Genomic DNA, 26,954 nt, shown 5'->3' on the forward strand with positions numbered 1-26,954 from the left:
GATGAACCTGACCCCAATTCAGTGAGTTATGATGTTCCCATTATGCCATTTTCATTCCTTTTATGTTTTAATCAGAACACTTGCTTAAATTAAAATATAGCTTAGTCATGCATATGATTCTTTTTCCCCCCAACATTTTTTTTCACGAGGCTGTCAGTTTTGCAAACTGGCTTGATTTACACAGATATTTTATCCAGAAATAAATTGAATTAACAATTTAAAATGCAGAACAGAATAGGCTGCCAGTGTGCTAATAGCTCCATTTCCCTGATTAAGAGGGCTTTCTCCAAGATGGCATAAAGAACAGAGTCCTCTTTGGCCTAAAATTCATTTGGACAATGGTCTTAAAAGAGATAGATTCTAGAAAAACACTCTTGTCTCAGGAAGAGACATCCACCCCTAGTCTTGCTGCCAGACTGAGTTTCAAAACTATCACTTTGCACATGTACTTTTGTCATAAGCTTTTGTGGTTTCCTATGCTTGCAGAATAAAAATTCCAAACCCCTAATGTTGTCATTCAAAGTCACAAATTATTCTGTAACTTCCATTAATCTTCTTCCTCTCTGTCACTTTTCTAAGTCCTGGGAGACAGCAGATTGGTGTTTGAGGCCCCACTCAACTACACAGTAGAGGCGTTACCTTAGCCAAGTCACTTTGCTCCTCAGAGTTTCTGTTTTATCTTTATCCATGCCTAAAAGGGAGATAGTGAAATTAGCCCTGTCCTTCTCTTAGATCTGAAGAAAGGTTCAAATAAGCAAAAGATTTTGTACACTGTAAAGCACAAGACACAAACCACCCTGCAGTCCCTTTGCTCCTCCCATAGTGATCAACACTTCTTCCCATACACAACCATATCCACTTCTTTTAAGTCATTTCTCCCTCTCTGCCTCATGCATGCTTCCTCCTCCCTGTCTACCTAAATAAAAGCTGCCTTTTTCAGAAGCTTGATCTCAGAGAACTCAGTTGTCCTAACTGTCCTAGCCCTCAAGAATCTCCCCCTCCACTGTCATGCCACGGTTTCGTTCACTTGGTTCTTGGTCTTTGCTGCCTTTACAGTGCCATTCTTCAGTGGCTCACCAAGTAGCTTGTAAACCCTGATGAGGGAAAGACTGAAGTTTATACTAATTTGTGGTCATGTGTGACACTACAATTCAGGTTCAACTAACCTTTATTGAATGCCTACGACATGCCTGCTCTGTGTCAAGGACAGTCGTAGATGCTTGCCTGTTTGCTATCTCATTTCTTCCTCATAAGGTAGATATTACTGTTATTCACATTTTACACACATGGAGATGAGGATTCGGAGGAGTTAACTCTTCATCGTTCCACATCTCACAGATAGCAAGTGGAAGAGCTGAAAATTGGTTCTGGGACAGATTTCAAAGCCCATGTTCTTTCCACCAAATTATGCTGTCTCCTTTATTAAGTGTCGGCTGATGCCCATCCTAATCGTGATGATGGTAGGTAACTGGGGCATCAAATGGGGTCTCTAGTAGCTCAGAGCACTAACCATCTGGACCTGATTACAATTGACCATACGGATTCATACTTGACTATTCATCCTATAAATATATGTTTCTCTGGCTTTTATTTTTTACATAGGTTAAGCACATAAAAAGCAAAGGAAATGATATGGAATAAAATGTATAATTCAAAACTTAAATGCCCTCCTTATTATCATTATAATTTGTTACTTTTAACTCTTTGTGCCCTAGTTTCCTCACATGAAAAGTGAAACTACCATAGCCAACCTCACAGAATAGTGCAAAGATCAACTGAGGTGTACAAAATGAAGCCTCCTTTCAGTAGTTTTTATCACAAGATAAGCATACCTCAGAGATAATGCAAGTTCAGTTCCAGACAGTGCAATAAAGAAAACATTGCAATAAAGCAAGTCAGATGAATTTTTTAGTTTCCCAGTGCATATGAAAGTTATGTATACACTATACAGTAGTCCATTAATGGTGCAATAGCATACGTCTTAAAAATAATATATATATATACCTTAATTTAAAATATATATTATTGCAGGGGTGCCTGGGTGGCTCAGTCAATTGAGCATCTGACTGACTCTTGATTTTGGCTCAAATCATGATCCCAGGGTCGTGGGATCGAGCTCTGTGTCAGGCTCTGCACTGAGTGTGGAGCTTGCTTGAGACTCTCTCTCTCTCTCTCTCTCTCTCTCTCTCCCATGCTCACTCTCTCTCTCTCAAAAAATTTTTAAAAGTATATGTTATTGCTAAAAACAATGCTAACCATCTTCTGAACTTTCATGAGTCATAATTACCGATCACAGATCACCATAACAAATACTTATAAAAAAGTTTTAAAATATTTCAAGAATTACTCAGATGTGACACAGGGACATGAAGTGAGCAAATGCTGTTAGAAAAACAGTGCCAGCAGACTTGCTCCAGGCAAGGTTGCCATGAACCCTCAACTTGTAAAACAAAAACAAAAACAAAATAGCACTTGTGCCAGTACCAGGTGTAAATATTCCCTTTATAAAATCTCTAAGTAGAGAATAATCTAGGCAATATAAGTGGACACAAGAATTTGTATGGAGATAAAAATGGTTAAAGCTACTTATGAAAATGCAAACATCAGGGCACCTGGGTGGCTCAGTCAGTTAAGTGTCTGACTTCAGCTCAGGTCATCATCTCATGGTTCATGAGTTCAAGCCCTGCATCAGGCTCTGTGCTGATGGCTCAGAGCCTGGAGCTTGCTTTGGATTCTGTGTCTCCCTCTCTCTCTGCCCCTCCCCTGTTCATGCTGTCTCTGAAAAATAAATAAACATTGGAAAAAAAATGTTTTTAAAGAAAATGCAAACACTTCATAGAAATCTTTAAAGGTTTTTAAAACCTGCATTCTGGTATACTTTCTGATACCATGGGACTTCTAGCATAGGTTTATATATTGTCAATGAGGCTCAAAAGGCCATTTTTGAATAGGCTGATATGAAATTTACTTACATATTTAATACTACTAAGTACACACCTGAACATAATTACAGAATAGGGTGGGACAGTCAGGGTGTTTTGGTCAGCTCAAGCTGCTGTAGCAGAGTATCACTGACTATGTGGCTTAAATAACATAAATTTATTTCTCACAGTTCGAGAGGCTAGAAGTCCAAGTCCAAAGTGCCAGCTGATTCGATTCTTGGTGAGAGCCCTCTTCCTAGCTTGTAGTCTTCTTGCTGTGGCCTCAGATAGCAGATGGGGCACTGATTTTCTGATCTCTTCTTTTATAAGGACACTAATTCCATCATGAGGACTTTACCATCATGACCTCATCTAAGCTAATTACTTCCCAAAGTTCCCACCTCCATCTCATCAGGGGTTAGGATTTCCCACATATTTATTTGGAAGGGACACATACATTCAGTCCATAGCATAGGGCAAGATGAAATCATAAAGATGAGTGATATCTTCTTTCTGCCATCAAAGTAACTCATATTCCCATATACCCCCAAAACTAAGAGCACACTGGATATACTGTATGTTAGCCAACTTGACAATAAATTATATTTTTTTAAAAAAGAGAAGTTCCTCTTGAATTTAAAAAAAAAGTTACTTTTTTTAAAAAAGAGAAGTTCCTCTTGAATTTAAAAAAAAAGTTCCAAAGATGTGGTCATCCATGTGTCCAGAAAGACAAGAGAAGGAGCTCAATGGAAGCATTCTGATTAGAGACACAATATGGGACCAGTATTAGGAATAAATGCTCCCATCACAAATAGATGAATAAATTACTATACAATATATTTACCTTCCTAAGTTTTCAACAGCAAAACATTTATTTAAAAAAAAGAATGAAACAGTTGTTATATAAAACTTCAATATATAAAAGGCAGGAGCAGAATAAATCCAGTTTAAATGGAGATACAGAGACCAAACTTGTTTACTTGGCCTCTATATTAATCTGTTAGGGCTGCCACAGTAGAATACCATAAACTGGGTGGCTTAAATAACAGAAATTTACTTTCTCCCTTTTCTTGATACAAGATCAGAATGCCAGCAGGGTTGGTTTGTGGTGAGAGCTTTCTCCTTCACTTGTGATGATTACCTTTTCACTGAGTCCTCACATGGACTTTCCTCTGTGCCTGTACGCTCCTGGTATCTCTTCTTTCTATAAGGACATCAGTCTTAGTGAATTAGGGCCCCCCCTTATGGCCTTATTTAACCTTAATTAACTCCTTTTTGGCTCTGTCTTCAAATATGATAACATTGGAAATTAGAGCTCTGACATACAAATTTTGGGGGGTTGCAGTTCAGTCCATAACAGCCTCCTCCTTGCCTCTCACATGGTCTATAACACATTTTTAAGAAACCATATCTAAGAATCTATGGGGGGAATATGGTAGTCACACTACTCCACATTATCAGTGGATCACCTGTATCATCCAAACCTTCTGAAATTTCAATGCATTGAAATGCAGTGTTTCTCATTCATTTGTGTTTCTTCTTACTAGAATTAAGTCAACAATAAAGGGAGTAGTTTAGACAAATGAGATCTGATCAATAGATCATTTACTTACCAAATTGCACCTACTTCCAAGGATGTTTTCTCTGGATTTGGCCAGTCTACACAGGTTTGTAGTCTCTACAATGCTGAACTTCTCCATGCTCTCTGCAGTAGTCAACAAATGTCCTGTGTACATACAAAAAGTTGTAAACAAGAGTTTATTTCACCTTTCTTTCTAGAGGTTCAGATAAAACCTCTTGATTGGATGGGGAAAACATAAACATTCTGACTTACCTTTTGTATCATCAGTTAAAATTGGATACTATAGAGGAAAGATGCTCAGTCTTGGTGAAATGTCTGTAAGTACACATATCGGTGCAAAAGATCTCTATCCCACCCCACCACACACATACACACACACACACACACACACTCACACGCACACGTTCACACAAAAATATAACACATTCAGATAGAGTCTAAGAAAATATTTAACACATCTAGGAATGAACTGGCTAATGAGGAATTCTCAAAGGAAACAATTTAGTTAGTTTTTGCCCACTCTGACCATGATAATTTTGGCTACAATATTCAGTTACTTTGTACTTATACATAATAATATCTGAGGATTATTTTTCCTAGTATTTACTAAGACACCCAAAAAATTATTTTGGAAATGAGAGTAAGAGCACTGTAGGCAGAAGGCACAACATGGACAATGGCAGGTAAGCAGGAAACATAGAATGCATACAAATAACAAACATTAAATTTGACAGAGAGAATTAAGAATGAAAAAAAGGAATAGTGGTAAAAAAATTTTTTTTTGGAAAAAATGACTAGTCAGATAATAAAGAGTCTGTAGGCTGGCATAAGTAGTTTGACTATTTTCTTTAAGCACCAAATAATAGTGGAAGGTTTCTGAAAAAAAGGGACATAATCAGAACTTTGCTATAGAAAATTAACATGGTGGCCATGTGTGAAATTAATCAAAAGAAGGAGAATTGGAGAAATCATTTAGAACTCTAATAAAAAATGTGACATGACAGTCAAAACAGAAGCAGCAGAGTGTCAGTAGAAACTTAACATTTGTAAATTTAACATTAACATTTTCCCACCTATTCATAACAAACCTGCAAGGTCCCTAGCACAAGGAATTTCTCATTTTGTTGAGGCATGAATTTGAATCATACACTGTATAAGACAGATGTGAGGAAATTGGTCTCTCAATCTACTAAGTGAGTCTAGCTAAATGCCTCATAACCATTCCTCAGCCCAATGTACTCCACTTTCTCATATACACAGAGGCAAGAGGAAGTTGGTAGACTTGACTCAGGAACTATGCAAAGCAAAAACACAGTGACTTCCACTTAACTGGACTAGAAATGGCAGGGGCTGAAAATGGAAAAAAATACCTCTCAATCATTGACAGCTTCACACAAAGACAAAGGCAAAAGAACCAACTCTCACTGCTGGATAATTCCAGAATCTCCAAAATGCCCCATTCTTAAAATCTTTTCCTAAACAGCCTGCATGAAAATGCCATATTAAACCCCTTGAAGTAAGGCCTTTGGGAAAATGTGAATTCCATCCCAAGGTTCAGGAGAGTTTGCCAAAATGATGTTAACAGGAGATTTTCCCATGAAGCACTTGGACTGAGGTAGAGGATTATAGGGCTGGGGCCACACCAGGGTAATATTTCAGCAAGATAGCCCATGGCACTATATCATGGAAAATAATCCCAACTAATTGGGGAAGGAATCAATAGTCATATTAGGAAATAGGTGGCCAGCACACATTTAAAGATAGGGAGCATATTTTAATCTAGTGCCCAGTGTAGCTTGAAGCAAATGATTTTTGTCAAATATAGTTAATTAAGCAACAGTGTTAGAAAACCATTTCCATATCTGTTGATTTATCTTTTTCCATCCCTTAACTATCATTCTTTCATGTCTATGTATTTTAGATATGACTTTCATTAACTGTATTTATCTTGAGTTTTCTAATATAGCTATCTTCATAATCTTCGTCTTTCAAACAGAGTATAGTTCATTTACATTTACCATAATAATGATTTATCCAAATTTATTACTACAATGTTATTGTGTATTTTGTCTTTGACTTGGCTTTTTTTCTGTTTCTTTTTCTTTTTTTTAATTATTTTTAGATTGATCACTTTTCTCAATTTTTTTGGCCTTACTATATATCATATTTAACATGCATACTTAATTTACCAAAGTGTTCTCAATACCTTATGCTCCTTCTTATCAATACACACCCAATTTATATGTGATATTGTTACTATATCTTTTCATTTTGCATTATTTTATTTTAATCCCACTAAAACATTTTGTTTTACAAATCAATATTCATTCATTTGGCTACTTTTTTATTATTGTTTATCATTCCACATTACATCTTAAGGCTTTGATATGAGATAACTTCTGTCTCCTTGAAATTCATAATTTGGAATTTCCTATAATTAGAATCTGTTACCCTGAATAGCCAAAGCAATCCTGAAAAAGAACCAAAGCTGGAGGCATCGCAATCCCAGACTTCAAGATGTATTACAGAGCTGAAATCATCAAGACAGTATGGTACTGGCACAAAAAAGACACTCAGATCAATGGTACAGAACAGAGAACCCAGAAATGTACCCACACATGTATGGCCAGCTAATCTTTGACAAAGTAGGAAAGAATATCAAGTGGAAGAAAGACACTCTCTTCAGCAAATGGTGCTGGGAAAACTGAATGGCGACATGCAGAAAAATGAACATGGACCACTTTCTTACACCATACATAAAAATAAACTCAAAATGGATGAAAGACCTAAACGTAAGACAGGAAGCCATTAAAATCCTAGAGGAGAAAGCAGGCAAAAACCTCTTTTGCCTCACCCGCAGCAATTTCTTGCTCAACATGTCTCTGAAGGCAAGGGAAACAAAAGCAAAAATGAACTATTGGGACCTCATCAAAATAAAAAAACTTCTGCACAGCAAAGGAAACAATCAGCAAAACTAAAAGGCAACCGACAGAATGGGAGTAGATATTTGCAAATGACATATCAGATAAAAGGTTAGTATCCAAAATCTATAAAGAATTTATCAAACTCAACAAACTCAAATTTAAAGAGTTGCCCAGACAAACAAAACATAAAGGAGTTAATCACCAGTACACCAGTCTTACAAGAAATGTTAAAGGACTTCTTTTATTGGAAAAGCAATGGCCAAAATTATACATAAGAAAAATATGAATAAAAGGTGTAAAATGTGGATAAGGTAATAAAATATATACAATATGGAAATGGTAGTAAAAAGACAAAAGAAGGTGAAAAAGAAAAAGAAAAAATAGCAAAGAAAATTTTTTTCTTTCCTTTCCTTTCCTTTTCTTTTTTTATTTGCTAAGAATGTGTTTGAACTTAAATGACCATCAAATTAATATGAACTGCTATTTACTTAGAATGTTATATATATGAACCTTATGGTAACCACAACTCCAAAACCTATGATGCATACACAAAAAATAAAGAGAAAGAAAGCCATACAAAACACTATAGATATTAATCAATCATGAAGAAAGAGAGCAAGAGAACAAAGTACAAAGAAGAACTAAAAAAACAACCAGAAAACAAATTTTTTAGATGGCAAAAATCACATACAATCAATAATTGCTTTAAATGTAAATGGCTTAAATTCTCTAATCAAAAAACATAAGTGACAGAATGCATTAAAAAAAAAAAAAAACAAGATGGGGCGCCTGGGTGGCACAGTCGGTTAAGCGTCCGACTTCAGCCAGGTCATGATCTCACGGTTGGTGAGTTCGAGCCCCGCATCAGGCTCTGGGCTGATGGCTCGGAGCCTGGAGCCTGTTTCCGATTCTGTGTCTCCCTCTCTCTCTGCCCCTCCCCCGTTCATGCTCTGTCTCTCTCTGTCCCAAAATAAATAAAAAACGTTGAAAAAAAATTAAAAAAAACAAAAACAAAAACAAGACTAATCTCTATGCTGCCTACAAGACTAATCTATATGCTCCCTACAAAATCACATACAGACTGAAAGAGAATGGATGGAATTTATACAATGGCAATTAATCCAACTAAAAAATGGTCAGAAGACATGAACAGACATTTTTCCAAAGAAGACATACAGATGGCCAACAGGCACATGAAAAGATGCTCAACATCACTAATAATCAGGAAAATGCAAATCAAAGCACAAGATATCCCTCATTCCTGTTAGAATGGCTAAAATCAAGAAGACAATAAACAAGAGTTGAATATGTGGAGGAAAAGGAATTGTCATGCCTTGTTGGTGGTAATGTAAATTGGTATGGCTGCTGTAGAAACAAGTGTAGAGGTCCCTCAAAAAATTAAATATAGAAATACTATATGATCCAATAATTCCACTATTGGGTAATTACCAAGAGAAAATGAAAACACTAACTCAAAAAAATACATGCACTCCTATGTTTGTTGCACTATTATTTACAATAGACAAGGCATGTAAGCAACCTAAGTGTTCATCAGTAGATGAAAAGATAAGGAAAATATGGTGAACATGGAGCCTGCTAGGGATTCCCTCTTTCCCTCTGCTCCTCTACTGCTCACACACGTGCTTGGGATTCTCTCTCTCTCAAAATAATTAATTTTTTTAATAAAAAAATAAAAACTTATTTTATTTGTTTCAACCTACTGATCATGCTTATTTTGGTAAATTACGTTATTTTTCATCAAACATTCACTCTTCTCTTACCCCAAACCAGTGGGAGAATTATTCTTTCTTGCACCATTGACATTGGACTTGACTGTAACTTGTTTGCCCAATGGAATATCAACAGACATGATGTATACCATGCTTGTACATGACTTTAAATGTTTTTGCATTGCTTGTTTTGGTCTCTTGAACTATTTCAATCCACCATAAGAAAAGCACATCCCAGGGAACTACTGTATTTTTTCCCTGAGTCCCAGAATTTGAAGCATGTGGAATATACCTGAAGCCAACTTTCTTCTTAGAGTCAAGCTCAACCAGGCCCATGACATCCCACAAAAAAAAAGTAGAATCATATCTCTACTTACAAATCCTAGCAAGAAATTAATTTGTTTTTTTTTTGTAAACCATTGAATTTTGAAGTGATTTGTTACACAGACTTAGATAAAAGTTATGTGTACATTTAGTTAATAGTTAATATTAACTATTTTTTAATTAATATTAACTATTTTAATATATTAACTAATATATAGTTAATATAACTATATATTAATTAACTATAATATATAGTTAATATAGTAATTAACTATAATATATAGTTAATATATATTAACTAATTTAATATTAACTATTTTTAAATTTTTTAATGTTTATTCATTTTTGAAAGAGAAAGACAAAGTGTGAGTGGGGGAGAGGCAGAGAGAGAGACGGAATTGAATCAGGCTAGCTCTGAGTTGTCAGCATGGAATCTGACACAGGGCTTGAACGCACAAACCATGAGACTATGACCTGAGCCAAAGTTGGACACTTAACCACCTGAACCACCCAGGGGCCCCATTTAGTTTATGTTCTGACTGATAATTCCAATATCTGAAATTTGGGGGTTGAATCTGATTATTTTATCTGTAGTTTCTGCTGGCTCTTACCCATGGTATGCATTTTTTTCTGCGTTTTGTAATTTTTAACTTTTAAATTATATATATTTTTAAGTTTAGGTATTCATTGAGGTTTAGTTTGAGGATTTCTGCAAAGTTAGGTAGTTATATTTGCTTCTTCCATGCATTTAGTATACTATAAATCTAGAACTCTTAACTAGACTCTCGAATTAAGATTTGTTTTTAAAAAATTTTTTAATGTTTATTTATTTTTGAGAGAGAGAGAGAGACTGAGTGTGAGTGGGGGAGAGGCAGAGAGAGGAGACACAGAATCTGAAGCAGGCTCCAGGCTCTGAGCTATCAGCACACAGCCCGACATGGGGCTCAAACCCATAAACTGAAAGATCATGACCTGAGCCAAAGTCAGAGTCTTAATCGACTGAGCCACCCAGGGGCTCCTCAAATTGAGATTTTTTAAATTAAACCAGCCAGTGTCAATTTTGCCTACATATTTTAATGGTAGCTATTTTGTTGAAATTCTTAAGATAGTTTGTTTTCCTCTGTAACAAACAAAAGACTAAGATTTTTCCCTGCTGTCTTATTGAGGTTAGGGCATTCAGACTTAACCAAAGGATACACTGGAAGGTATCTTCAGTTATAAGAAAAGGAGGGAGGATGTACTGTATTAAAGTTCCTGGGCCATAGGTGCCTTTCAAAACCATGCAAACTAAGATCATCTGTGTTCATCAAACACCTTCAGATCAAAAGCAGTATGCAGGGCTATGCTTAGCTCTCTAGGTTCCTATTTTCAAGTTAGTTTGGCCTCCTTTCTTCCTAGCTAATTAGTTTATTTTTAAAAACTCACATTAAATCTAGAACTTTCAGGTATATTTTACAGGAGGGTCAGTTAGCTTATCTAATCTTCCATATAACTGGAAATGAATTTTTCTACCTTCATTGTCTTTCACAAATTTGTTGAAATATCCCATCTGTTGATGGCTTCTCCTCAATTCTTGGTGTTGTTTATTCAGTCATTCATACAAATATCAATTAAGTTTCCATCAGGTACCAGGAACTCCTCTAGGTTCTGGGGATACATCAAGCAGTGCCAGATAAATCATAACCCTCCTGGGCTTACAGGTTTTTTTTTTTTATTTAATTCCTTACTATACTTTTATTAAAACAAACAAACAAAAAAAGAGAAATAAACACATGGCCAATCAGCCAATGTTAACTGAAGTTCTCCCAAATACTATTAGGTTTCTATCTCTTTTATTGAGCTTGAAATAGTCTATATGGTACTCACATTATTTATTTACTTGCTATATACTCATGAAATATTGTGTCACGTCAATGAAAGCACTTTATTAATTTTTTCATTAGTTATTTTATTTTATTTTTTTAATATGAAATTTATTGTCAGATTGGTTTCCATACAACACCCGGAGCTCATCCCAACAGGTGCCCTCCTCAATACCCATCACCGATCCACCCCCTCCCTCCCACCCCCCATCAACCCTCAGTTTAGTCTCAGTTTTTAAGAGTCTCTTAGGGTTCGGCTCCCTCCATCTCTTTCTTTTTTTTTCCTTCCCCTCCCCCATGGTCTTCCCCCGTAAGTTTCTCAGGATCCACATAACAGTGAAAACATACGGTATCTTTCTCTGTATGACTTACTTCACTTAGCATAACACTCTCCAGTTCCATCCACAATGCTACAAAAGGCCATACTTCATTCTTTCTCATTGCCAAGTAGTATTCCAACTGAACAACAACATGCAGAAGAATGAAACTAGACCACTTTCTTACACCATTCACAAAAATAAACTCAAAATGGATAATGGACCTGAATGTGAGATAGGAAACCATCAAAACCCTAGAGGAGAAAGCAAGAAAAAAATCTCTCTGACCTCAGCTGCAGCAATTTCTTACTTTACACATCTCCAAAGGCAAGGGAATTAAAAGCAAAAATGAACTATTGGGACCTCATGGAAATAAAAACTTCTGCACTGCAAAGGAAACAATCAACAAAACTAAAAAGCATTTTAATAATTTTGATGAGCTAAGACAAAGCTAGGTATCATTACTATTTCTGTTGTTACTAGTTTATAAACTCAGTGGAGGCAAGGATATAAAAATTATCATGTAAAATAACACATTGCACTTAGCAAATATCAGAGCATATTTTTCAATTGCTCCCACTGTCAAGGGGAGGTATGATATAAAATCTGATGTTCCATCATATACTATAACTGGAAAGGAGCAGAGACTGAGTAAAATGACATCAGTTTACAGAGATAAACTGATATCAACTGATAAAATGCCAAGCCCAGAGAGCTGAATTACTTATTCAAGGTCTCATAGGTATTTAATAACACAATAGGGGATAATACTTAATATATAAATACCAATGAGTTTTTTTGTATTGATTTAGCTAGCTACTGTGCTGAAATCTTTTAATTTTTTTCAATATCTTGTCTGTAAATTCTTTTGAATTTTCAATATCAATTATCACATCATCTGCAAATAATGCCACTTTAATTTCCTAATTTCCAGGTTTGGGGACCTTAATGTATTTTCCTTTATCTGTGGTACTGCCTAGAACTTGAATACAAATTCCCTGACTTAAAAAAAATAAGTTAAGGGGCGCCTGGGTGGCGCAGTCGGTTAAGCGTCCGACTTCAGCCAGGTCACGATCTCGCGGTCCGGGAGTTCGAGCCCCGCGTCAGGCTCTGGGCTGATGGCTCAGAGCCTGGAGCCTGTTTCCGATTCTGTGTCTCCCTCTCTCTCTGCTCCTCCCCCGTTCATACTCTGTCTCTCTATGTCCCAAAAATAAATAAACGTTGAAAAAAAAATTAAAAAAAAATAAGTTAATAACTAGTATTAGTGATTTTCAATATTATTGCTAGTAACTAATACTACTATAATAACACTTTTAAGTAATTACTATGTTCCAGACTATTCTCTGTCCTCATAACAACCCTGTCACCCTCTTCCTTTTATAGATAAGGAAATGTTGGAGCACCTAGGTGGCTCAGTTGGTTAAGCATCAGACTCTTAATTTTGGCTCAGGTCATGATCTCATAGTCATGAGATTGAGTCCCACATTGGATTCCACACTCCATGGAGCCTACTTAAGATTCTCTCTCCCTCTCAGAAAGAAAGAAAGAAAGAAAGAAAGAAAGAAAGAAAGAAAGAAAGAAAGAAAGAAAGAAAGAAAGAAAAAGCAAGCAAGCTATAGGTGAGGAAATGGAGGAAGTATAGAGAATTTAAGTAAATTGCCTAGGTATACAATTAGTAAGGACAGATATAGAGTGGAATATTAACATTTTAGTTTTAGGATATATATTCTTGTGTTTGATATCCACTGATTTCTTCACTCAATTCTAAAATTTCCAGGTGTTAAAGAAATCTAACCTATTAGACCAAATATCATAATATATCACACAATCTCTTATATTATCTTCTCTTGTAATCTGGAGTTGCCTTTTCATCTTGTTCCAAGTCCCACAAAGCCTAGAGATTGTCACTTTATTAGTGACTTCATAACTTAAAAGAAGTTCTAATGTAGCCCAAATCTTATATTTAAATTATACTTTAACTGGTAGCTAAGCCATTTGATGAGACTTTATAGTTTTCAATACTTCATGTATTTAAAAACCTTTAAAAAAGAGGAGAATCCAGAATTGTTTCAGACTCAATACTCCAAATCTGTCATGTATATTAAGTGATACATTTCCAATAGAATCCTTTCATTACAGAGAGGATCTACTATATTTTATTAGTGTGTTTACACGTCTATTCCTACAATGATTTGCTAGGGCATGGATTATACGCTTTTATCTTTGAATCCTCCATGCCCAGCATGGTATCTAGCATTACAGCAGGTACTATATGAATTATAAAAGGCAGCAACCCATAGGACACGTATAATTATTCCTGTTTGGCAGATGATGAAAAGAAGTTTACAAGAATCAATGTAACCTCCAAAGTTACAAAATTTGTCAGTAGCAGAATCAGAATGTAATTTCAAATTTTTGATCCAAAGCCACAGTCTTTCCACTAAGCCACACAATGTATAGAAAAGACTTTGCTGTATATTTTTACAGCTAGACCATGACTTAAAATCATGTGGCTTCCTGTGTTATTTTCATAAGAAAATTAAAAGTTTAATAAAATAGAATGGAAATACTAAACCTTATGTCAAATTTATAAACTGATCTCTAAAAACAGTTTATTTTATAAATATAGTAACATATGTCAGAAAAACATCCCAGCCTCCGTTCCTCCTAGAAAAATCCCTATTTTTCTCTCCAAACTGACATCTTTTGCCAACTCTGAATTCCAGAAAGTGCTAATGAAAAGCTGTGCAATTTTTTTTTCAAATTCATACTTGCATGAGAAAATCATGGAGAACTGGAAATATGCCAAAATATCAAAAACAGGCTACTCTTTTAAAGGAGGGTAAATAAGAAAATCCCAAGAAATTAAGATATGTAAGTATGATTTTATCCCAGGCAAGAGAGAGGGTCATAAACAGATTTCTTGTTAGCATGTGGGAAAACCAAGGAGATCACATGGAGCCACTGTGAATTCACTTGGAAAAGATTCCACCAAGAAAAATCTCAGAACAATAACCATAGTGTTAATGTGACACTTAACATGTTCTCTGACAAGTAACAAAATATCACAAAATCTGTCAGTAACAAGGTCTAATGCCACATAACAAAACCTTTGGGATGCCCTCATTGATGACAAGATGAGGCAGTTAGAATTAGCTATAATATTGAACAATAGCTGGTACAGCAGTGATAATTATTGATGTTAACTCCTTGTTGTCATAGCCTCCAGGTCAGTGGGACTTGTTTTCCTGCGAGTGAAGAGAGACAGCAATGAGTAGCAAGAGATTTTTTTTAAATAACAAAAATGTGAAGTGAAACTAACTGCACCAGAGACCACATCTAAACAGAGGTATGCTAATTTAATGCCATTCTGGATCAAATGCCAAGAATCAGAGACATACTATCTTTGAGAACTCGGCAGTTTCAGAAGCACAGAGTGAAGAAGGTAGATAATTCCCACAGTTACGAGTCCTTCCAGGAATCCCACCCAGAAATAAAGCACAAGAAACAAAAAGTAGGTTACATTCTCTACCCCCTCACCACAAGAAAACCACTGCAGGATTAAAGAGAAAGTCAACTCTCCTCATAAAGCAAATAAAGTGCTAACAAAGTCACCAATCACCTCCACAGTGCTGAAGTTTCCATTCTCTGTTTTCATCCTTCTTGGCCTATCAGCAGTACTCCATATGCTTCACAGTTTTTGTTGGCATCCAGGACAGTGGCCTCTCTGGCCACTCTGTCCTTGTCTTAATATTGGAGTGGCCCAGGAACCAGTCCTTCATTGTCTTCTCTTTTTTTTTTTTAATGTTTATTTATTTATTTTTAGAGACAAAAAGTGCAAGTGGGGGAGAAAGAGAGGGGTAGGATAGAGAATCCCAGAACCTGACATGGGCCTTGATCTCATGAACTGTGAGATCATGACTGGAGTCAAAAATCAAGAATCTGACATTTAACCGACTGAACCACCCAGGTGTCCCCATTGTCTTCTTTATCTCCACTCACTCTCCTAGGGAACTCATCCAGTCTCATGGTTTGAAATGCCACCAATATTTTGAATCTCAAATTATCTCTAACCCAGATCTCTCTCCTTAAGTCCAGACTCATATATCCATAACTGGATCAGCATCTCCATTTGAATGTCTAGTAGACATCTCAAAATTAACATGTCCCAAACTGAACTCTGTTTCCCTCTGAAACTTGCTCCTCCACAGTTTTTCCTATTTCAGTTTCTAGCAACTTACTTCTTCCAGTTGCTGAGACCAAACACTTTGGAATCATCCTTGACACATCTCTTTCTCTCATGCAGCACCCAACTGGCCAAGAACTCCTTTAAGATCTGTTATCAAAATACACTTTGAATATAGTTCTTACCATGGCTACCATTCCAGGCCAAAGCACCAAAAACTTTCCCCCTGAACTCTGACAACTTCCTAATAGGTCTTCATGAATCCAGTCTTCCTTCCTTGCAGTGTGTTCTCAGTACAAGTGCTAAAGTGATCTTTTAAGACATCAGTCATATCATTTCATTTTACTGTTCAAAAACTTCTAATAGCCATTTCATTTAGAGTAAGAGCCAAAGTGTTACAAAATCTACTAAGGCCACTATGACATTGTCCACCATTAATTTTGTGTTCTCCTACTGCTTCCCCATCACCAACTCTGCTACTTGCTGTTAATCAGAGATGCCAGACTCATTCCCACCTCAGACACTGCCTTTATTCTATTCCTTCTGCCTGGTGTTCTTTACCCCCATATCCATGTGATTCTATTTCTCACCTCTTTCAAGACTTTACTCAAAACTCACCTCCTCATTGAGGCTCTCCTACTTTATCACTTTACTGACTACAACAATCTGTCTACCCACCCCAGAAACTCTTATCTGTCTTACACTTCTACTTTGCTTTTTTCCATAATAATTATGACTTCCTAAGAAATTACCTAATTCACTTGTTGATTGGTTTTAATGTTTGTTATCTATTTCTCTCTGCTAGAACAATAGCTCCATGAGGACACCGTTCTTTGTCTATTTTCTCAGTGATATACTCCAAATGTTTAGAGGAGTGCCTAGAACATAGTCAATGGTCAACAAATATTTGTTGAACGAATGCACCTTAAAACCTTCTTTACTTGTGCTCTGTCCCCATATACTAGGCTTAAGGCAATAAGAACTCTGCTTTCTTCTACCAGGATAGAGAAATTTGTGATAGAGAAAAAAAAATCCTAAGCAAAAAAGACCAGGATCTGAGAATAAGGGAATTCTGGACCAAGTGCTAGCTGAGAGCACCAGGAAACCCCTTTAACCCTTTGGCCAGGAAGCACCAGTTCTCTCTACATCTCCAGGTCATCACTGGAAGGGTATTGATATGATGGCTGGTTCACTCTCCTTTGGTTTGGGGGTCAGGGAACCCTACTTTTGCAAGTAATCAATACCTTTTCCCACTAACTGGGTTAAAGTAAGGACCCAAGCAGATTTAACAATATAAAAGAGGAAAGATTTGTAGATTGAGGTCAACCTATCCCTATTCAGCTTTGCTGCCATGAAAAGTACACACTCACATAAGATGGTCTAAGAAAAAACTGTCATAGCCACCTACCATTTTCTTATGGAATACCTAGATGCTTGCCTTTTACCCCTATCAACTTAACTTAAGACTTCCCCTGGTTTCTTCTTCCCATATTGGTTATATTTCTAGCTGGTTCTCTTTTAGCTGCTCTTTGGGCATCAACTTTTTCCCCTTTTGAAGAGAACTTTTCTCTTGTTTATTTTCTTAGATAGCCTCAAACACTTGGTAGTACTGAGGAATACTTAACATCCCATCCTTAAAACACCGAGGTTATTTGAAACTCCACCTTTTGAGATTTGTTCCATATCTATCCCCAAATGAGTGAGACCAGGAATTTGGCAACCTAAAAAAAATATTCCAGTGATTTCTGCTGTCTTCTTTATTTAACCCAATTGTGTTCAACATATTCCCTCAATGATTAGAATAATTACATGATAAACTGCTTGCAAAATTTGCAAGTGACAAACAGCTGGTAGAAATAGCTAATATCTTAGATGATAGACTCAAGTGCCCAAAATAAACATTGTAATGAATAGGTCAAAATGTATAAAGTGACAATTGATTGAGATATTTAGACCAATATCTGACCCATGGTAGGTACTCTATAAATGTTTGTGGGGCTAGTGAATGAATAAATTAATCAATACAAATTTTTATACCGAGGTTATAAAAATCAATTCCACACATCCAGAATGAGGGATGAGCTGGAATAAGAGCATTTTGTGTGAAAATAGATGTATCGGTTTATTGGATGACAAATTCCTTAGGAATCAACTCTATGAGAAAATGGGCCATTGCTAGTGAAAGCATACCTACAATTATTGTGTTGATTTGCAGGGTTCACATTCTTCAACTGATGTTGACAGATTTGAGTGATACCTGAGAAAAGTGATTGTGATTCTGAAAGGGTGAATATTGATTTATTCATTCATTATGTAATCTTGAGTGCCTACTCTGTCACAAGCCTTGGGCTAGTCATTAAGGATAGAGGATATTCATATATGGAATGGCTGAAAACTGAATATATTACTTGCTATTTTGCCATTATCAATTAATACTATATAATAGTGCTATGGCATTATCCTAATTATATTTATATTTATATGAACAATATAGCATAGGAGAATATTACTGTTATGATAAATACAATAATATATTATGATATAATAATGTCATCTTATTATATGTCATATTACTAATATGGAAGTATTTCATTTGACTCTATGCTATTGATTAATAGTAACATTAGATGCATAATAAATCCTTTTATATATGCAAATATTTTGCATATCAGAATTACAATGGAAGCTGCAATGTAATTCTCCATGAGAGCAAGGATCCATTACCTCCATTTAAATTCCCAGTTAAATAAAAACTTAAAAATATTTGAAAAATAATTTAAACACAGAATCCTTCTAAAATTTTGCAGTTTTCTCTAATCAGAATTATTTTCTTCACACCTTATTTGATGGTAATTATTTAGTATGCACCTCTATTGAGTTTTTCTAAAGCATTCAGCAGACTTTATTGAAACAAAAACTGTCCTTTCCTAGTAATATTAGTATATATACATTTACTCAAATTATATATCTATGGTAAGAACTCTAATTGGTACAAATGTTTTGGTAATTAACACAAGTGACTCTTTGAAAAAATATAACTAACTCCTTGATCAGATCAGAAGTACATGAGAATATTAGAGTATTGCCAGATGGCCACAAGCATTCTGTAGACATCAATATGAATGTTTTATAGAGGGGAGGAAGAGCAGCATTTAATCTTGCAAGTTGGTTAACCTAGCCAATTGGTTAAGTGGAAGCTGGTTAAGAGAATTCTAAATGAACACTAAACCAATATTCATAGAGCTTCCAGAATTTTCTCTTTAAAAACACACCCAAATATTTCAATATCCTTCTTAAAGTCCTTTAATGGCCCCAATATAAAGCCAAGTTTCAGAGACACAATGATATATGAGAGATGAAATGTAACTTACCCAAGAATGATTCCCTGCAGGTTATTTTTTATCGAGTTCTGAATAGTTTATGTGAAAAAAAATTAATTTTGGAAATAATTGGAGCCTGGGTGATGTTTCCTGCTTCAAGGAACATTTAGATTTGCCTCTGGCAGTGGCTAGGGGCACTAGCAGTGAAACTCCACCTCAGGGCATTTATAGTGATTGAGTCTCTAGAGAGCCAGGCTATTTGTGGCTCTCTGTCCCATCTGGAGTAGATGCCTTTGGGTTCCCAATTCAAAGCATGAGTGATTTACTGGAGCTTCCTATCCATGATGGGCCTTGGACCTCATATCCCAATATCTCAGCTACCTCTGCCTGAAATGGCAGATGTTCCTAGTTGAAAAGGGGCTCTGGATGCCAGACTCATCTCCCTGGATTTCGTTCTCTCAAATCTGACCCTGTGATTCTTTACTGCATTGATAAAGTTTTTATTTCTTCAAGAAGATGTTATTTAATATTTTATCCAATAGAGTGTTTCTTTGCATTACTTATTCCTATATTATTGAAGTCATCTCACTCTTAATTCTTTGTAAATAAAAAAGAATGAGGCCCCAGATTTGAAGCCAGAAGTCCAAACTACTATATCTGTTTCTTACTAGATGTGTTACCTTGGGCAACTTTCTCATAAACTCAGCTTCTATAAATAAACATAAGAATTATATCTCCCCACATGATAAGTTTACATTCAATTCATTGAGACATTGGATAGAAAAGCATCATAAACACTGAAGTATCAATTAATATACAATTACATTAGTATTTGCTCCCAAATATGTGTATGAGTGTGTGTGCATGCATTTTGTCAACTGTTACTTAAGAATGAAGAGTGGAAATTGGTTATGAAACAGTGTACAGATTAATTTATTCTTTATCAATGTCAATTTTTCATTCCTACATGTATTTAACATTTTTTGCATGCCTGCTCTGTCCTGGGCCTGATGCTAAGCAGCATTGACACAGAACAATGCCTAGATTCAATAAACTTCTAAAGGGCTTTCTGAAGGTGTTTTAACTTCCATAAACTCTCCATGATCAGACCCCAACGTGAGACAGTCTCCTGCCATGCTTAGCCCCCTGTTATGAATTAACTTCAGCATTCTGATTATAATAATACTTTTACTTCTATTTTATATTATTTGTTAAATGCTATGTCTACTAGCAGACTGCAATGCCATGAGGGTTACTACAAGGTCCACATTATAATCTATAAATTATTGTTAAAGATATGAAAGGAATGAACAAATGATTAATCATGTAGAGGCTAGGGGATCTGATGGAACGTGATAAGAGATAAGACTGAAAAAGTAAATGGGGCTCGGTTTGTGAGGGACTTTGAATACCCAGCTAAGTCATCAAGGCTTTATACTCCAAACAGTGAGACACCACAGGAAATAGAAATGATAGCATACACAAAGGCAAAAAGATGTAGATGTTTAGCCTTAAATACAAGAACACTAAGTCATTCTATTTGGTTGAAGATAGCACAGTGTTGCCTCAGGTCACTGACTCAGAGAAGGGCACATAGGAGCACCTAGTTGCTTCTTACGACACATTTCATTCCCCAAACTGGAGAACGGCTTTGCATCTTCCTGACTTTGTAAGATACTCTTCCAGGGAAGCACAATAGCACTGATTGGGATCAAATCTCTGGGGTAAGTTCCATCTCCTAAGCCAAACCTGGGAGGCTGGAGCACGGCGGCAATAAAATGTACTGATTGCAACTCTCTTGAGATTGTCAAGGATATTTTAGGATCATCAGTGCAAATATGAACATTGATTGCAAAAATCCCACATGGGGTCATAGGAAGAGAACCCACAGCAAGAGTTGGAGCATATGAATAGAAATCAATTGCTCCCCTGCTTGGCCGACTCTCCCACTACAGCATCTCGGAGGGTGGCAGGGTATTTGCTCATTCATCCAGTAGATGTTTACTGAACACCGACAAGGGGTCAAGGTACTGTCCAAGAAATACTCTAAGGATACAAAGTAAAGGAAACAGTCAGTGTCATCTAATTTTAGTATATGTGCTGCCGAAGCGAGCACTATAGTCAGTGTCATCTAGAAGAACTTCGTGGTCTGGTTGAGAAGAATGTGAAAGACCAGGCATTTAAATTAAGTGTGGCAAGTGCTCTGCTACTTATAATAGCAACAAAATATGAGTCCATAACTGTGGTCTCTAATGTGGCAGCAGTTTCAGAAAAGGTTTCTGGGAAGAAAAAAGTCTCAACTTAGACATCAAACATAAATCCAAATAGTCTTGCCAGAGGGAAATGTATTGGTCACACTTTTTAGATGCAAGAAACAAAAGCTTGTATTACAGAAGGTAGTCATTGCTATTATTAGTAGTATTTCCAACAACAATAGTAATAAGATCTAACATTTTCAGCACATACTGAGTGCCCGGGATTGTTTCAGTCATATTGCATATATGTTTAATCCCTCCAAGCAGTCTTTGAAGTAGGTACTATTACTATCCCCATTTTACAGATGAAGAAACTGATGTTAAGTAAAGTTATGGAGCTTGTATAAGATTGCACAACTAGTAACTGAGGTACAGAGGACTTGGACTCAGTTCTCTGGCTTTGAAGTTCCTGTTGTTGCTGCCTCTGTCAAATAGATAATCCTTGTTTTTGCCTTCTTGTGCCATAAAATCCAAGCCAAATTCTGATTGGCAGAGCCTGGGTCATATGCCTATGTCTTAGCGATAATGGGGTTTGTAATGAAGTACATTTATTTCATTCCTTGTGCAGTAAAACAGTCTATTCAACACCATATCTCCAAGTAGAGAATTCCCTACACTTGGCAAGGGTCCTGATGATAGAAAAAAAAAAGTGATACATATCAATGACAGGGATAAAAAATATCCCAGGTACAGGAAAGCATTTGCAAAGGCATAGGAGCAATACCACAGATGTTTCAAGAGACTTCAGGCAGTTGCTATGAACAGTATGTAGAATAAAAGGCTGGGTGAGTATGAGAAGAAGATACCAAGGCAGCAGGTAATATATCACTATGAAGGCACTGGATTTTATTTGTAGAGAAATGAGGTAAGGAGTGTTAATCAGAGGAGAGCTACAATCATATTTTCTATTAGAAAGATACCACTGGATGCAGAGAAAGAAGGCAAGGAGAATACTACCATCATCCAGAGCATGCCTGTATAATTCATTGTGTTCAAATGAGACCTATTTAACAGTGAAAGAAAATGGTCTTGTTTACACTAGGAAATAGGCATTTATGGTCACCATACTTCAAGGAAACAGAAGAGCAAGAGTAAAAAATTGAAAGAATAGTTTCACCAACCAATGACCTAGGCCTTTCAAATACATTATCATCTCTCTTTATTTTTATGGGAAACAGGTTCATTGAGATTAAATCACTTGTCCAGGATCTCAGCGGTAGGAAACCAAAGAACTCAGATTCCAATCCAGTTCTGTCAGACCCAAAAGCATGACCTGTCTCCAATTCTGTTGCCCCCATCCCTACCCCACATTTAAAGAATATTGCCTGCCTGCTACAAACTAGCATGGTGATTAAAAACATGACTTTGGAGGCAGACAAATCTAGGTTTGAAGACTGACTATACCACTAACTGCTCACCATTTATAATATTCTCTATGGGAAATGAAGTTATAGTATTCAAAAAGCTAACTTGTAGAATATTTTAATAGCAAACTTTGTAAGTTAGAGTCTATCCTTCTATTTTCCTGTTTGTTATGAGTCTATACCTACTGGTTCATTGATCATTTTTAGAGAAACCTTTATGTGCTAGCTAGCAAGTTTGGCATTCTGGAGCATAAAAAGATGAAACAGAAGCACAGTTTACCCTCATGTAAGGTATCAGTCTCGTGATAGAAATGGAAAGTACCCTGAAGAATGTGAAATTCAATGCAGAAAGTACTAAATTCCATAAAAACGGAATAGGAACAACATTAAGATATTTGACAGACAACAGAGATCATTCTCCCCTAAAGGGAACCAGGGAAGGCTTCATGAGGCATTGGCCTTTGAGGTGGGCTTTGATGGGGAGGTGGCTGATAATGAGCTGACTCCACAACCAAAGACTTTGGGAAGAAGAAACAAGGTGATGTGTGGACCACAATTGCTCTTGGGTTGGCTGCTCAAATAAAGGCCTTTGGCTTTCTATAGCCAACATAAAGGAGGTAACCGCCTTTCCTGACCTGCACCTTGGATTGGCTGTCATTGAGATGTTATAAGCAGATTTGTCAGTGATGGCTTGGTGCCCTGTGAAACTCTTAAAGAGACATGGAAGACAGACAAGATCATTAGCAAACTACATACCATCAACAGCTGCTTTCAAATGTTAACCTGTTCCCAATGCTACTCCCAGCTCAGGGTCAGTGCCTTAGGGAAATTAATATAGCCCTTCTAGCAAATGGTCCACAAGGTTTCTTTAACATTGCTTTTAGAGCCTGTCCAACTGAAGTTTACATAATCTAAGTACTTTTCACTAAAACTCCTCAAATTCACAACTGGCTTATTAGCAGTGTGTTATTATTGGTGGTAAGAAAAAAACTTGTTCTTTCAATTACTTCATAGTTTTCAAATTTATTATCTTTTTTAACTTGCTGAGCAATCCTAGAGGTTAAGAAGGCAGGGGCTATTATTGCTCTTATTTTAATGGAAGAGGTAATTGAAATCCAGAGAACTTAGTAACTTGCCAGGAATCACACAGCTAATATGGACACAATAAGGCATGACTTTCAGTTTTCAAATTCTCAGTCCTACATTCCTTCCCATCACATCACCAAGCCTGTATGGGAGACAGATAGGACTGCAATATGACGTATTTACACCACTGCATGTGTCGATTGCTCACTGCTTTAATGAAAAACACCAAATAGGAAAGTCTGAGGTTTAGAAAAAATTGAAAAAAGTAATATTCTTAGTGTTTCTCCTTCCCTCTCTTCCCCAAGTAAGACAAATTCCAGAATCAGTTGTTTTGAAGGGAGCTCTCCTGGCTATGCATTATCAGTTACCCATCCTTTAATGTGGCTGGTCTTCTGGGCTCTATGAGAGACCTTACACCATTCAGCCAGATGTAATTTGATGGTTAGGTTCTTTCAAATGACCAGAAATAAACACACACATATTACATTCATAAGTTTCTGTTTGTTTGTTTGCTCAAGAATACACAGAGAAATACATTTCAATTGCTGCAGACCCCAAACTCCAGGCAGATGGAATACTGCTAAAGAATGGGGAAGCCATTCTAGTGACTAGCCTTTGCTACTGCTGCATCAACAGTTAATGTGCATGACCTTCTCTGATGTCCACAATTACCATGACTTGACCATTCTTCTCCTGCTGCCACCAACAAATTCCTGGCTGGTTTCCTTCCTTATTTACTTAGTTTGGTACTGATATCTTCTATCACCTCAAACTTTCAGTAACTCCCATCCTATATGTACTTTATGGCTTCTGCCTTTACTACTAATCATTATCTTTCACTGTATGTATGCTAGTCAAGTTCACTGAGGGAAGATCTAATTGGTTCATTTGGTGATTAACATGGCTGTTGGACAAATCTATTATGCTAGGTCCTTGGCTGTCCTTGAGCCAGCTATCCACCCCTGGCTCAGTCATCTGCAACCGGTCTGCTGGAATAACACGTACAAATGTCCTATGAGGAAGTAGTGCATCATAAACTCCTCTTCAACAAAATTTAAAGGAGAGTGGAGAATGGATGACTTATGAATAATATATTTACATAGAGTCTAGAGGTAAGTAAGTCAGGAGAGTAAAATAGTGCAGAAATCCTAACACTTTGAAGAACATCATATTCAACTTCAAGCTATTCTGACCTGATCCACTGTAGAACTTCCAGAGGAGTCACAAAGGAACACACGATAAATTAGAAGTCTCAACCACTTTCATAACAAGACAAAGCTAATGGTTTTGGTGACAGTAGAAAAACTGGTGCTTTACATGTTCTGTGCATCAATGGCATGGGGTACTGAGGAGGACATGGAATTTGGAAACAGATAGACATGGCCTCTACTCCTATCCAGGCAGGGACCTATTTGGGCAACCTTAGATAAGCTGTAATTTATTTATCTTGGCATTGAGAATGTAATATTTAACCTGCATGTCAGTAGTGAGGACAAGTGAGAGAATATATGTAAAATCACCAGCATATAGTAAACACCCAAATAATGGTAATAGTCTATGTCCACTGCTCAACAATGAATGAAAGACCTCATTATTAACACTCTCCTGCCTCATATGTGGTAAATACTTAATAAGGATAGAGCCTCTTTTAGTATTTGTACTTATTTGTTTATACAAATGGGTTATCATTTTTAATAATTTGCACAGTGACTTTTTTGAGTGAGTGTTTGTATAAACACAGTGAAGTATCTGGATTCGCTTGGACACAATATAAATGCATGGGGAAGAAAAAACATTCTGAGAGCACCTTTTATCCACTTAAAAAAAAGCATATTATATTCTCAGTGCAAAAGTAACATTTGCACATTATGAAAATATGTTGAAAAAATAGAAGTGTAAAAAGAGAAGGAGGAGAGTTCCTCTCCCAAAAGAAAACATCTGTTATTAGTGAAATATGTTTCATTATCATTTTTCTACCTTCTGAGCATACCGTTGTTTATTTGTTTTATATAGTTGTTATCTTATTGAATATACAGTTACTTTTCCTGCGTATTTGCCTTTAAAATTATACCATATATTCGGAGGAGGGGGCCAACATGGCATAGAAGTAAGGGGATCTGAACTTCCCTCTTCTCCCAAACAAAGAAGTGTCGAAGCCAAAGAGTTCAGGAGAAAAAGAGACAGTCGTGCTTCCAGGGACCCACCAGGAAAACCTGACCGGCCACAGGTGCATGACTGCAAACTGGGAGAGATAAAATGGATGGAGGCGAGGGATTCACTTCTGCAGAGAGACAAAGGGAAGAGAAAGACCAGGTGGGGAAGCATAGGACTATATCTGGACAACAGAAAAACCTCAGACCAGGACAGACAAAGATCCAATCTCTAACTGTGGGGTTTGCTCTGACGGGGCCAGCTGCCTGGATCGTGAACCTGGGGTGGAGGGGACCCAGTCCTGGGCTTGGTGGCTAGGTCAGGGGAGCAGTCCACAGTAGGAGAAAGCAATCCCCTCCCTAGAGTGCTACAGGACAGGATAAAGCCTGTGCCCACCAGCCAAGGACCACATATCAGAGCAGCATTTCCCTAGTACCGGGATGTACAGACTGACAGTTTGAATCCCAGCCAAGCGCCAGGCATGGGAGTCGGTGGAGTGAGACAAACCACCTCATTTGTGAGGGTCTGTGGAGGAGAGACGGGGGCTTCACCATTTTTCTCCCCACCACCACAAAGGGGGGGGGGGTCTCAGGGATCAGACAGGGGGACCCACAGTGGAGGTAGGACCCGCCTACACGAAACCACACCCCCCTGTGCCTGGTAACTGCGTATCTACAGGAGCGGGCTAGACAGTGAGGAACCCAATGGCCCCTACTCCAGACCTGCACTGCTGCGTTGCCTGGATTAATTCTCCAACAATTCTTATTATGTAGATACATTCTTCCTTCCTTTTCTCCTTCTTATCTCCTCCCTCCTCTAGTCTGGTTACTCTGGTTGTTGGTTTGTTTAAGCAGACATATTTAATCCATTCTCTTGATACATGTTCCACACCTCCTTTATCCTCCGTTCTCTCTTTGGATAAAGCCATATAG

The 26,954-nt window shown here is 36.9% G+C and overlaps 1 long non-coding RNA gene across 1 annotated transcript in view; it reads right to left on the reverse strand.

Moving 5' to 3' along the window:
* Window positions 1-2,482: 2,482 nt before the first annotated feature.
* LOC113599093 (uncharacterized) overlaps window positions 2,483-26,954 on the reverse strand; it is a 70,467-nt gene continuing 45,995 nt past the window's right edge. Inside the window, exons 2-3 of the long non-coding RNA XR_003419827.2 lie at window positions 4,535-4,647; window positions 2,483-2,778 (exon numbers count right to left, since the gene is read on the reverse strand). This is a non-coding gene — a long non-coding RNA (uncharacterized LOC113599093). The remainder of the gene's footprint in view (window positions 2,779-4,534; window positions 4,648-26,954) is intronic.

The sequence above is a fragment of the Acinonyx jubatus genome, chromosome C1, assembly GCF_027475565.1.
Source record: "Acinonyx jubatus isolate Ajub_Pintada_27869175 chromosome C1, VMU_Ajub_asm_v1.0, whole genome shotgun sequence".
NCBI classification, from domain to species: Eukaryota; Metazoa; Chordata; class Mammalia; order Carnivora; family Felidae; genus Acinonyx; species Acinonyx jubatus.